The 14,447-nt window shown below is 45.8% G+C and overlaps 1 protein-coding gene across 3 annotated transcripts in view; it reads right to left on the bottom strand.

Moving 5' to 3' along the window:
* elovl5 (ELOVL fatty acid elongase 5) overlaps positions 1–14,447 on the bottom strand; it is a 100,806-nt gene that overhangs the window by 84,847 nt on the left and 1,512 nt on the right. Inside the window, exon 1 of one of the 3 annotated variants that reach the window (XM_055636164.1) lies at positions 14,384–14,447. This exon is cut by the window's right edge and continues 198 nt beyond it. The exons of the other annotated variants lie outside the window; for them this stretch is intronic. The gene's annotated coding sequence lies outside the window, so the exon portion shown is untranslated. The remainder of the gene's footprint in view (positions 1–14,383) is intronic. 3 annotated transcript variants of the gene reach the window in all.

Here is a 14,447-nt window from a genome sequence, read left to right as displayed (position 1 = left end):
CGGACAATCTTTGATCAGACTTTACTGGCTTTATCTTGCACTAAATGTTATTCTCTTCATTGTGTATCTGTACACTGTGGGTGACTCGATTATAATCATGTATTGTCTTATCGCTGACTGGTTTGTACACAACAAAAGGTTTTCACTATACCTCGGTACATGTGACTATAAACTAAACTGAATTAAATAAAGTCATTGACAGATTTTGGGTATCATACCTCCTGTCACCAGGCTGTTTGTTCACAGGGATGGGAACTGAGACAAACTGCGCTGTCCGCCCGATAGTCACCAACTTGGTGACAGAAACAACTTGCTTCAATGCATGTGTAGGAAGGAACTGCAGATGCTGGTTTAGACCGAAGATAGACACAAAATGCTGGAGTAACTCAGCTGGTCAGGCAGCATCTCTGGAGAGAAGGAATGGGTGACTTCAGATCAGGACCCTTCTTCAGATCATCGTCTGCATTTCCTTGCATCTGTATTTTATGACAGATCTCTAATGCTAGGATATAAGGAAGGGTCCGGAAACCCACGCCGCTCACAGGAAGAATGTACAAACCCGTAGTCCAGGGGTGCGGCCCGTAACCCGAATTCATCCGGCCCGCTGACTTCCTTCATCTCCGGTACCTCCCGGGCCCGAGGCCACGGCGCCCAGGAGCGGTGATACAAGTAAGTAAGTACATTTGATTTATATAGCACATTTAAATCAACTCACCTTGAAACCAAAGTGCTTTACATAGAAGAAATAATTAAGTTTCCGTACATCGATAGAAAAATTAAAAAAAAGAAAAATGACACAACACATTATAGAATTCAACATGAACGTCCCCCCACAACAGAATAAAAATTTTCCACTGTGGAGAAAGGTACCAGAAAGATTCAGTCCTCTTCCTCTGTGATCACCCGAGTTTGGGGCCTATTTGTGGCCTCCGCAGCCAGTCCGATGTTTTCAGGCCCTCTTGCTGGGAAGATGGAACTCCGGCGTTGGGTAAACACCCCTCAGCGGCTTGGAATGTCCGGAGCGGCCGCTCCCTCCCCGGAGACTGCGGCTCCCGAAGTCTTCAGGCCGCGCTGGTTGGAGCGCCGACTCTGGCGATCACGGATCCCAGGCTCCGCGGTGTTTTAAATCCAGCGCCGCCCGCCCGTAGCCACAACTCCTCGGATGTTGGAGTCGGCGGTCACAGTACTCCGGAGCTTACCGCACAGCGACCCGGGTAGGGCATTGCCCGCTCCGTGATGGTGCCTCAGCGCTGTGCCATCGCCAAAGCTGTAGTCCCAGCCGGTCCCGACAGGAAACGCCGCTCCAGTCCGATGGTAGGCCGTGAGGAAGGGGTGAAGAAGCAGCTCGGAGGGAAGCCACCTCTCCGACCAGGTAGGGACTAGGAAATAAAGTTTCCCCCTTCCCCTCCCCCCCACCCACCACATAAAGGAAGACCTCCAACAAACATTTTGTTTTTAACAGGACTAAAAATAAAAATAAAAAGGGAGAAAGGACGGACTGCAGGAGAGCAGCCAATCACAACGGCGCCCCACTCCTGCAGTCCGCCATTTTTTGTGGCGACGCAAGGAGGCCTGCGCTGGCAGCCGTAATTGCGGAGCCACCAGGTGCCAAGTGCGGCGAGCTCTCACTGTACAGCATGGCCGCGCACCTTCTGTGTCTGGGCTTCACTGTTGGGATCGGGGTTGTCAATAGGCCGGGGATGGGTGAGTGTGAGTATTTGAATTACTGCCTTCAGGACAGAGCCAAGGCAATGGTCCATAGGTACACCATGTTCGTGAGCGCCCTTAACTAGGGGTCGGTGCTGCGGGCAGCGTCCTCGAAGGGGCGGGATCCATGTGTACACGTGATAGATGTGGCCCGCCATCCACTCACAGACATGCGTTCTGGCCCATATGGAGAACAAGGTTGCCAACCCCTGTCATAGTCAGTATTGAGCCCAGGTCTCTGGCACTATAAGGCAGCAACTATATTACTCGACGGACTGAGCTGAAAGGAGAGGTTGAGTAGGCTAGGACTCTGTTCCTTGGAGTGCAGAAGGATAAGGGGTGATCCTATAGAGGTGTACAAAATCATGAGAGGAGTAGATTGGGGAAACACAGAATCTCTTGCCCAGAGTAGAGGAATTAAGGATCAGAGGACACGGGTTTGGCATGAGGGGGGGGTGGGATAGGAATCTGTGGGGTAACTTTTTTTTTACACCAATTGTACTGGGTGTATGGAACGAGCTGCCAGTTGGGGTCGTTGAGGTCGGGGCGATAACAATATTTAAAAGACATTTAGACAGATGAATGGATAACTGTATGACTCCAAAACCAAACCACGTTTAGTTTAGTTTAGAGGTACAGAGCACAAGCAGGCCCTTCTGCCCATCGAGTCCGTGCCGACCAGTGATCCCCGTACGCTAGCACTATCCTACACGCACGAGGGACAACTTTACCGAAGCCAATTAACCTACAAACCTGCACGTCTTTGGAGTGTGGGAGGAAACCGGCAAATATCCTGGCGGTCACAGGGAGGATACTCAGTACAGACAGCACCCGTAGTCAGGATCGAACCCGGGTCTTTGGCGCTGTGAAGCAGCAACTCTACTGCTGCACCACCGTGCTGCCCTATCCCTTAATGAAACTTGCAGATTAATAATAAGAGGTGGTGGTGCAGTGAAGGATAGAGGGGCTGGGAAGGGCCGCAGGAACAGTACACTGCTTACTCGGGCAAAGGCAGGGGTGGGATGAGGAACGGCGGAAGGTGATGAAGCAAGGGCCTTGAGGAATGTTGGTTGGGACAGCGGACCAGGAAGCTGAGGCTTGTTACATTCTGCAGAATAATCACTCATCGTTCCATGTCCCAGGGCAGCCAAACATCATCAGGCATGAGAAAGTAGCTACAAGCAGACTCCCACTGATGGGTGATAGCAGTACGCAGTGACCCTGGCCCTGGCAAACACATCCTACAAATGGCTACTGTTACACACAATGTTGCACATCTCCTTCATGTAACGTTGGAACTGAAACACAATATCCAGCTTTAAACCTGTCGACACAGTGAATAACAAACATTCTCACATATCAACAAGATGTGAAGGGAGAAAGATTTTATAGGAGAGACCCCATTTAGAATATTGTGTTAAGTTTTGGGCATCATGTCAAGGAAAGATGTTGTCTTTGTTCAGGGGTCTTGTGGAGATGGGAGAAGGGGTCTTCACCGTGTCCAGTCTGATTAAGGGTCTCGACCAGAAACGTCACCTATTCTTTTTCTCCAGAGATTCTGCCTGACCCACTGAGTTACTCCAGCATTTGTGTCTATCTTCAGCACGATAGCAGGCCCTTCGGCACAACGTGCCCATGCCAACTCAAGGTGCCCATCAACACTAGTCCCCCTTGCCTGCGTTTGGCCAATATCTTAGACATTAGGGAGGGAACTGGAGCACCCAGAGGAAATCTACATAGACAAAGGGAGAACGTGCAAACACTACAGAGACAGTGCCGGGAGGGTTTGGGGGAGGGGGGAGTTTGGGGGAGGGGGTTTAGATTTGAACCTGGAGATATGAGGCTGCAGTTCTACTGTGCCACTCAAGATTCATACAACATGGAAACAAGGCCTTTGGCACAATGTCTTCCCGAACCATCCAATTCCCCACTTACACCAATCCCACAACAATCCCATTCTATTTCCCCCACATTCCCATCAAGAAAGTTTAAGAAAGAATTGCAGATGCTGTAAAAATCAAAGTTTACACAAAAATGCTGGAGGAACTCAGCGGGTGAGGCAGCTTTTATGGAGAGAAGGAATAGGTGACGTTTCGGTTCGAGACCCATCTTCAGAAGAAGGGTCGACCCGAAACGTCACCTATTCCTTCTCTCCATAAATGATGCCTCACCTGCTGAGTTCCTCCAGCATTTTTGTCTCCCATCAAGAAAGTGGTCATCAAACTGCAATAAGTGACCTATCAAGCGCAAATTTAGAATGGCCAATTAACCTACAGCGTGGAAACATGCCCTTCGGCCCAACTTATCCACAACAACCATCTACACCAGTCCCATCTACACCAGTCCCATCTACACCAGTCCCATCTACACCAGTCCCATCTGCCCGTGTTTGCCCCATATCCTTGGTATGTGGGAGGAACCTGGATCACCCATTACTAGGAAACAGAAGAAAATGTATTCCAATCGTATTACTGTATCTTTCTTTCCTCAACAGTACACACTGTGCAAATAATGAGTACATTCCCAGCAAAAATCTCTCTATCTCTCTATTTATAGAAACAATCTGAAACTTTGAACGGTACTGGCAAAATTAACATTACACTACAACAATTACCAAAACCACCAGCAATTAGAACAATTTGCATGAAAATCAACGAAATCCTATTTTAGAGACACTAGATACAGGGAGGCACAGTTGCGCAGGGGTAGAGTTGCTGCCTTACAGCGCCAGAGATCCGGGTTTGATCCCAACTACAGGTGCTGTCTGTACGAAGTTTGTATGTTCTTCCTGTGAATGTGTGGATTTTCTGCAGGTGCTCCAGTTTCCTCCCAAACTCCAAAGATGTACAGGTTTGTATGTTAATTGGCTTCAGTAAAATTGTAAATTGTTCCTAGTGTGTAGGAAAGAGCTGCCGATTCTGGTTTAAATCCAAGGTAGACTCAAAATGCTGGAGTAATTCAGCGGGACAGGCAGCATCTTTGGAGAGAAGGAATGAGTGACGTTTCGGGTCGAGGCCTTGTTCCTAGTATGTAGAGGATAGTGCTAGTGTGCAGTGATCGCTGGTCAACGCAGACTCGTTAAATTTAATTAAACTAAAGGAATTGCAAATGCTGGAATCAAAACACAAAGTGCTGGAGGAACTCAGCAGATCAGGCAGCATTTGGGGAGGGAATGGAAGACGATATTTTAAGCCAGGACCCTTCTCTAAATCTATATAAGAGCAGGTTTGCCGAGCACAGTGACTTGCACAATAGGCGACTATGTAAACCCACACTTACGCAAACAATTCTGTGCTCAGTCCCCAGGGCAATCAAGGTAGTCTGTAATTTACACAACACTGTACGATCACATGAGTTTACATCAGAAACAAGCCGGCAATGGCGGCACTGCTTATCCACAAGGCCGCCATTGGATGAGGATGGGGATGGTGGATCTGATTTGCTTAAAATCTGACTGAGATAATGGTTCATGAAATTTAACCCTTATCATAAGATCAAAAGTTCATAAGTGATAGGAGTAGAATTCGGCCATTCGGCCCATCAAGTCTACTCAACCATTCAATCATGGCTGATCTATCTCTCCCTCCAAACCCCATACTCCTGCCTTCTCCCCATAACCTCTGACACCGGCACTAATCAATAATCTATCTACCTCTGCCTTAAAAATATCCACTGTGGTCTCCACAGTGGTCTGTGGCAAAGAATTCCACAGGTTCACCACTCACTGGCTAAAGAAATTCCTCCTCATCTCTTTCCTAAAAGAATGTCCTTTTATTCTGAGGCTATGACCTCTAGTCCTAGACTCTCTCACTAGTGGAAACATCCTCTCCACATCCATCCTATCCAAGGCTTTCACTATTCTGTATGTTTCAATGAGATTCAACTTTAATGTCATCGCACAAATACAAGTATGAGTACAACGAAATGCAGTTTTGCGTCAGTCCATAGTAGTTGTGCATAAAGAAATAAAAAAAATAAAAAAAAAATAGAAAGAGAGAAGATACAGAATAATCAAAAAAATGCAGAATAATTAAACAATGGGGACGGAGGGACCGGAGAAATCTATCGGCGGGACTCCGAGTTCAGCAATGTGATTGTATTGTTGTAGAAGCTGTTCCTCATCCTACTAGTACGTGACCTGAGGCTCCTGTACCGCCTCCCTGATGGGAGGAGGGCAAACAGTCCATGGTTGGGGTGTGAGGGGTCTTTGATGATCTTCCCAGCCCGTCTCAGACACCGTTTTCGGTGGAGGGCATCCATGGCAGGGAGCGGGGCACCGATGATGTGCTGCGCGGTTTTCACCACCCGTTGTAGTGCCTTCCTGTCCGCAGCAGTGCAGCTGCTGTACCATACCGTGAAGCAAGTGGTCAGGATATTCTCTATGGTACAGCGGTAAAAGTTGGTCATTCTTGGTTCTTGGTTTCTTGGTCCTCCAAAATATTCCAAATGGAATTTAAACTGGAGGTTCTAAACTCCACGGGTACAGGCACAGTGCCAACACATACTCATCATTGTCATCATATTCTGTAAGTCGGGGAGGGCCTGTACAGTTCACTGAAGACCAGTGAGAACTATACAATGTAAGCTGATTGTACTACTTCCCTGGACAATATGTTTTTTCAGAAGATCCATATCCTAAAGCAATGCAATGCCTCAGATTGCACAATCTATATTAAGGTCACAGTGCAAACAACTCCCAGCTAGATTTGCAATAACTTTTAGAATTATGAATAATAGACAAAAAACATTGTCTTGTCTAATGGTACGAATACCACTGATCAGAACTGACTGAAAAGTTTAATAGGATGGAACTGCAGATGCTAGTTTATACCAAAGATAGAACCAAAGTGCTGGAATAATTCAGCGGGTCAGGAAGCATTCCTGGAGAATTCGGATAGAAGGCGTTTTGGGTCGAAACCCCAGCCTGAAGAAAGATCCTGACCCGAAGTGTCACCCATCATTTTTCTCTAGAGGTGCAGCCTGAGTTGCTCCTGCATTAACGTAAAGGTCTACCTCCCTCATCCCGAATACTAGAGGGGAAACCAGATGCGGCTTTGAGCAACTTTAAAAGGTCCTGCGTAAATATATTTATTAATTAAGCTGGAATTCTGATGTAAGAGTTAAAAAAAAATTAGGGAATCTAATTCAATCTAATTTTTTGGGGGCTGGACATGGGAAAGAACAAGAAAAAATGAAATCAAGTTAGATTGAGCTCATAGGGATAGCGGAGTTAAGGGATATGGGGAGAAGGCAGGAACGGGGTACTGATTGTGGATAAACTCAGTGGGTGCAGCAGCATCTATGGAGCGAAGAAAATAGGCGACGTTTCGGGCCGAAACGTCGCCTATTTTCTTCACTCCATAGATGCTGCTGCACCCGCTGAGTTTCTCCAGCAATTTTGTGTACCTTCGATCTTCCAGCATCTGCAGTTCCTTCTTGAATACTGATTGTGGATGATCAGCCATGATCACATTGAATGGCGGTGCTGGCTCGTAGGGCCGAATGGCCTACTCCTGCACCTATTGTCTATAACACTTGGAGAGGGTGGGAGGGAACCAGAGCTCCTGAAGAAAACTGATGCAGTCGCAGAGAAAACATGCAAGCTCCGTACAGACAACACCAGTAGTCAGGATCAAAGCCAGGTCACTAGCACTAGCAACTCTACTGCTGCACCACTCTACATGTAACACCTACATTCAGAAAGCTATCTTGGCAATGTACTTGGCAATGAAATTAGCGGGAGAACTGTCAGTTCCAACAGTAACCTTGATTTGAGGCAAGTTGAAAGTTTGCTACCATCAGTCTTACATATAAAATCACAAGCTGATACACACTTTGTTATTTTTCTTAAACATCCTAAAAGTCATTCTTCTGCCTTTTTTTTACTAATCCAAATCACAAATAGTTAAAATGTGTAGGAATGTCTGAAGAAGGATCTCAACCTGAAATATCATCTAATCCTGACCAGCTGAGTTACTTTTTGTGTCTGTCTTCATGAATAGTTAAGATGTGTCGGAAGGAAATGCACATCTCATATAGATAGGGTGGTAAAGAAAGCTTTTGGTATGCTAGCCTTTATAAATCAGAGCATTGAGTATAGAAGCTGGGATGTAATGTTAAAATTGTACAAGGCATTGGTGAGACCAAATCCGGAGTATGGTGTACAATTTTGGTCGCCCAATTATGGGAAGGATGTCAACAAAATAGAGAGAGTACAGAGGAGATTTACTAGAATGTTACCTGGGTTTCAACAACTAAGTTACAGAGAAAGGTTGAACAAGTTAGGTCTTTATTCTCTGGAGCGCAGAAGGTTAAGGGGGGACTTGATAGAGGTCTTTAAAATGATGAGAGGGATAGACAGAGTTGATGTGGACCAGCTTTTCCCTTTGAGAATAGGGAAGATTCAAACAAGAGAACATGACTTCAGAATTAAGGGACAGAAGTTTAGGGGTAACATGAGGGGGAACTTCTTTACTCAGAGAGTGGTAGCGGTGTGGAATGAGCTTCCAGTGGAAGTGGTGGAGGCAGGTTCGTTGGTATCATTTAAAAATAAATTGGATAGGCATATGGATGAGAAGGGGAATGGAGGGTTATGGTATGAGTGCAGGCAGGTGGGACTAAGGGAAAAAAGTTGTTCGGCACGGACTTGTAGGGCCGAGATGGCCTGTTTCCGTGCTGTAATTGGTTATATGGTTATGCTGGTTTACATCGAAGATAGACACAAAATGCGGGAGTAACTCAGAGGGACAGGCAGCATCTCTGGAGAAAATGGAATAGGTGATTTTTCAGGTCAAGACCCTTCTTCAGACTGAGAGTCAGGGGAGATGAAACTAGATCTTCTGCACCCCATATTTCGTTTGGGCAGCTTACAACCCAGCCGCGTGAATATTGATTTCTCCCACCGCAAGTAACCCTTGCATCCTCTCTCTCTCTCTCTCTCTCTCTCTCTCTGTCCCTGCCCAACCCTAGTTGTTGTGCTAGTTTCACTGTTATCCTGTTGAGTTTCACTGTCTATATAACTTGTTTTCACTTACCCCACAGCCAACAATGGTTCATTGTGGACTCCACCTTTCCTTGATCATCATTAGTTTTTACATACCTTTCATTCATCAATCTATCCATATACTACTATATATCTATCTATTTATTACTAAAACTCTCATCGTGTTTGTTTGTAAGTGCGCGTGCAAGTTATAAGTTATTCATATTTTTAACTTTAGAAAACCCCACTTTGAAAAAATCTTTCATCTGAACTGGCAGTTGGCAGCGATGATGTCACAATGGGATCTCATTACATAAACTGCCCCTCACCAGTTAGCAGCGTAGGACGTCTTGTTTGTTTGTTTGTATGCTTGCATGTGCGTAATACCCCAAAACTCTGCCAAAACAGTACACAATAGAGCTACAATTTTTGGCCCACCTAACTCACCATTGTCCTGGGATGTAAATGAATCAAGGTTTATGCGGATTGATGGTATATTTTACAAGTTATTGACATTTTAACCTTTACAAAAATCACTTTACAAACCACTTTTCCACTTGCCCTGCCTGTCAGCCGCCTTCGACATCACAATGACGTCACAATGGGATCCTGAACATCATTTTTTAATATCACCATTTTCATTGACGTTGATATTATTCTGAAAAAAAATCCCTTTTAATCAAATTCCTCCGTTTTCATTAACAGCTAACATTGCATCTAGGATATTTTAAAGAAAAACATGATTTTCATTGAGAATTTCAATGGAACCAAAAAAAATTGCGATTTCATTGTGGGGGTGGTGGGATAGGAGGGAGGTGAGGAGTGGGGGAGCAGGGGGATAGCGGGAGAGGACAGGGGTAGGGAGGGAGAGGGAGGGGAAAGTGGGAGAGATGGGGCGGGAGAGTGGGGGAGGAGGGGGATAGAGGGAGAGGAGGGGGGAGTGGTGGAGGTAGGGAGTGGGGGACAGAGAGGAGGGCAGTGGAGGAGGGGCGGGGGAGTGGGATAAGAGGGGAGGTGAGGAGTGGGGGAGGAGGGGGACAGAGGGAGGTGGGGTAGGGAGGGGAGAGGGGTTATGGAGGGAGTGACTGAGGGTAGGGGAAAGGAGAGGGAGGGAGAGAGTGGGGGAGCGGAGGAGGAGAGAAAAAGAAGAGGGTGAAGAGGATGGGGTGAAAGAGGGATGGCGAGGGTAGGGGGAAGATAGGGGATGAGGGGAGGAAGCGGAGGAGGTTGGCGTAGGGTGGGGAGAGGGAGGCTAATTGAGATGGGGAATAGGGGACTGAAGAGGGAGAGTGAGATGCGTTCACATGTTATTGCCATTTTAAACTTTAAAAACCTCTGCCGCTTCTGCGCAGTTGGGGACTATGGGTGAGTGGTGGAATATTGGGTTGGGGGAACGGGGCCCAACGGGTCCCTCTTGGTGTACTTTCTTCTATATCTCTCTATATCATCATCTATGTCTCTTGTTTCCTTTCCCCTGACTCTCAGTCTGTAGAAGGGTCTCGACACGAATCATCACCTATTCCTTTTCTCCAGAGATGCTGCCTGACCCGCTGAGTTACTCCAGGTTTCTGGGACCTTCTTCTTGATGTTCAATAATTCTATTCACCAAGTCGCCAGAAATGAAAGTTCCCCGACACTACGGCAGCCTGCTGCTTTAAATTACAGCATCAGGGATCCGGTTCAATCCTGACTGCGGGTGCTGTCTGTACGGAGTTTGTACGTTCTCCCTGTGACAGCATGGGTTTTCCTCCCACACTCCAAAGACATACAGTTTGTAGGTTAATTGGCTTAGGTAAATATTGTAAATTGTCCCTAGTGTGTGTAGGATTGTGTTAGTGTGCGGGGATCACTGGTCGGAATGGACTTGGTAGGCCGAAGAGCCTGTTTCCGCATTTTGTCTCTCAACTAAAACTAAACTAAACCATGATATGTGCAGCAGAACTCTAAATGTCTCTTCAAAGCCTTGCACCATGATTCACGCTAGTTTCATGCTCCTCATGTTGAAGCCAATATTGACTTTACAAAAATGAAATGTTCCTGTGCCAAAACATAGTTTAGCACTGACTCAGGCTGACCCTGGCACAGAATGTTACACCCACATTCAGAAGACATCTTGACAATGTGCTTGGGTGGAAAATGCTTGTCTTGTCCTAGTGGGGGAACTGTCAGTTCCAGCAGTAGCCTTGACTTGAAGACAGACACAAAGTGCTGGAGTAACTCAGCGGGTCAGGCAGCGTCTATGGAGAAAAGGAATAGATGACGTTTTGGGTCGAGACTCTTCTTCAGACTGAGAGTCAGGGGCAAGGTAAACAAGAGATAGACGGTGATATAGACAGTGATATAGAGAGATATAGTACAAATGAATGAAAGATATGCAAAAAAGTAATGTTGATCAAGGAAAAGTGGACGAGTTTGAGGCTCAGTTAGATATTGGCAAGTATGATGTTGTGGGAATTACAGAGACATGGCTGGAAGAGGGCCAGGGCTGGGAACTGAATATTCAAGGGTACACATCCTATCGAAAAAACAGACAGGTGGGCAGAGGGGGTGAGGTAGCTGTTCGTGAGGAATGAAATTCAGTCCCTTGCAAGGGGTGACATTGAAATAGGAGATGTGGAGTCAGTATGAATAAAACTAAGGAAGTGTAAGGGTAAAAAGATCCTAATGGGACTTATCTATAGGCCCCCAAACTGTAGCCTGGATATAGGGTGCAAGTTGAATCAGGAGTTATAACTGGCATGTAGTAAAGGTAATGCTGTGGTTGCTATGGGAGATTTCAACATGCAGGTAGACTGGGAAAATCATGTTGGTACTGGGCCCCAAGAAAGGGAGTTTGTGGAGTGCCTCCATGATAGATTCTTAGAGCAGCTTGGATTGGAGCCTACCAGGGAGATGGCAATTCTGGATTTAGTGTTATGATTTGATAAAGGAATTTGAGGTTAAGGAACCATTAGGAGGTAGTGACCATAATATGGTCAAGTTTAATCTACAATTTAAGAGGGAGAAGGGTAAATCGGAGGTGTCAGTGTTGCAGTTGAATAAAGGGGACTATGGGGCCATGAGGGAGGAGCTGGCCAAAGTTGACTGGAAAGATACACTAGCAGGGATGATAGTGGAACAACAATGACAGGTATCTCTAGGAATAATACAGAAGGTGCAGGATCAGTTCATTCCAAAGAGGAAGAAAGATTCCAAGGGGAGCAAGGGGCAACCGTGGCCGACAAGGGACATCAGGGACAGTATAAAAATAAAAGAGAAGTACAACATAGCAAAGATGAGCGGGAAGCCAGAGGATTGGGTAATGTTTAAGGAGCAACAGAAGATAATTAAAAAGGCAATACGGGGAGAAAAGATGAGGTACGCAGGTAAGCTAGCCAAGAATATAAAGGAGGATAGTAAAAGCTTCTTTAGGAATGTGAAGAGGAAAAAAATAGTTAAGACCAAAGTTGGACCCTTGAAGACTGAACAAAGTGAATTTATTATGGGGAACAAGGAAATGACAGATGTTGAACAGGTACTTTGGATCTGTCTTCACTAAGGAGGACACAAACAATCTTCCTGATATAGTAGTGGCCAGAGGATCTGGGGTGATGGAGGAACTGAAGTAAATCCACATTAGGTAGGAAATGGTGTTGGACAGACTGAAGGGACTGAAGGCTGATAAGTCCACAGGGCCTGATGGTCTGCATCCCAAGGTACTTACTGAAGTGGCTATAGAAATCGTGGACGCATTGGTGATAATTTTCCAATGTTCTATAGATTCAGGATCAGTTCCTGTGGATTGGAGGGTAGCTAATGTTATCCCACTTATTCAGAGGGGGGAGAGAGAAAACAGGGAATTATAGACCTCAGTAGTGGGGAAGATGCTGGAGCCAATTATAAAAGATGAAATAGCCACACATTTGCATAGCAGTAACAGGATCGGTCCGAGTCAGCATGGATTTACGAAGGGGAAATCATGCTTGACCAATCTTCTGGAATTTTTTGAGGATGTAACTAGGAAAATGGACAAGGGAGAGCCAGTGGATGTAGTGTACCTTGACTTTCAGAAAGCATTCGATAAGGTCCCACATAGGAGATTAGTGGGCAAAATTAAAGCACATGGTATTGGGGGTAGAGTGCTGACATGGATAGAAAATTGGTTGGCAGACAGGAATCAAAGAGTAGGGATTAACGGGTCCCTTTCAGAATGGCAGGTAGTGACTAGTGGGGTACCGCAAGGCTCTGTGCTGGGACCGCAGCTATTTACAATATACATCAATAATTTAGATGAAGGGATTCAAAGTAGCATAAGCAAATTTGCAGATGACACAAAGCTGGATGGCAGTGTGAACTGTGAGGAGGATGCTATGAGAATGCAGGGTGACTTGGAAAGGTTGGGTGAGTGGACAGATGCATGGTAGATGCAGTTTAATGTGGATAAATGTGAGGTTATCCACTTTGGTAGCGAAAACAGGAAGGCAGATTATTATCTAAATGGTGTCAAGTTGGGAAAAGGGGACGTACAATGCTATCTGGGGGGGTCCTTGTTCATCAGTCAATTAAAGTAAAGGGGCTGTCCCACTTGGGTGACCTAATTGGAAAGTTTAGAAGAGTTTGTAAAATTGGCATGTTGAAGACCTCCTTCGACTATGTTAAAGACCAGCTTCGACTAGCTACGACTGACTTCGGGAAAATTGGACACCGAATAGGGTAGAGTGAAGACGACCTCCTTCGAGCTCCCTTCGACTATGATGAAGACTATCTACGACTACCTTTGACTACCCTCGATTACCTACGACTAACATGCCAACCTATTACGACCTACTACGACTAAACCTACGAGTAAAAAAGTATCGATTTTTTTCATGGCGAGAAAGGAGAAGGCAGGAACAGGATACTGATTGTGGATGATCAGCCATGATCACATTGAATGGCGGTGCTGGCTTGAAGGGCCAAATGGCCTACTCCTGCACCTATTGCCTATTGGAGCCCACAATGGTCCATTGTTAGCTGTGGTGATAACGAGTAATACAGACAGTGAAACTCTACAAGAACAACAGTGTAGTTGAAAGTTTGCTACCATCAGTCATATATTAAAACTCTCAACCTGATACACACATTGCTACTTTTTAAAAACACACTGGCAGCCATTCTTCTATTTTTTACTAATTCGTCTCGCAAATAGTTAAAATGTGTAGGGATGTCTGAGGAAAGGTCTCGACCCGAAACGCCACCCTTTCCTGTACTCCAGGCAGAGATGCTGCCTGACCCGTTGAGTTACTCCAGCTTTGTGTGTCTATCTTCACGAATAGTTAAGATGTGTGGAAAGGAGCTGCAGATGTTGGTTTACACCGAAGACAGGCGCAAAATGCTGGGTAACTTTATACGTTTTCGTACCTCTGGTTTCCCTCTCCCCTGAATCTCAGTCTGAAGAAGGGTCTCAACCCGAAACATCACCTATTCCTTGGCTCCAGAGGTGCTGTCTGACCCGCTGTTACAACAGCACCGTGTGTGTGTGTGTGTGTGTCTCTCTCTCTCTTAGTGAATAGTTCAACTCCCGGCATCGCAGAGCTGCTAATTGAAGCTTTACACATCAAAGCGCCGCAGAAAGTGGCAATTCATCAGAAAGACCAAATGGATCGCATTAACACAAGGGCGGAGGGGACGGATACACACCCTTAAATGAAGAAAGGGTGCTAAAGAAATGCTTACCTCGGCCGGACCAACAAAGAGAATATATCTTGCAGAAACACCGGCGTTTTTGCAATCAATGCAA

The sequence above is a fragment of the Leucoraja erinacea genome, chromosome 5 (genome assembly GCF_028641065.1).
Source record: "Leucoraja erinacea ecotype New England chromosome 5, Leri_hhj_1, whole genome shotgun sequence".
NCBI lineage: Eukaryota > Metazoa > Chordata > Chondrichthyes > Rajiformes > Rajidae > Leucoraja > Leucoraja erinaceus.
The sequence above is the reverse complement of the archived record's forward strand: the minus strand, read 5'-3'. Positions and strand labels throughout refer to the sequence as shown.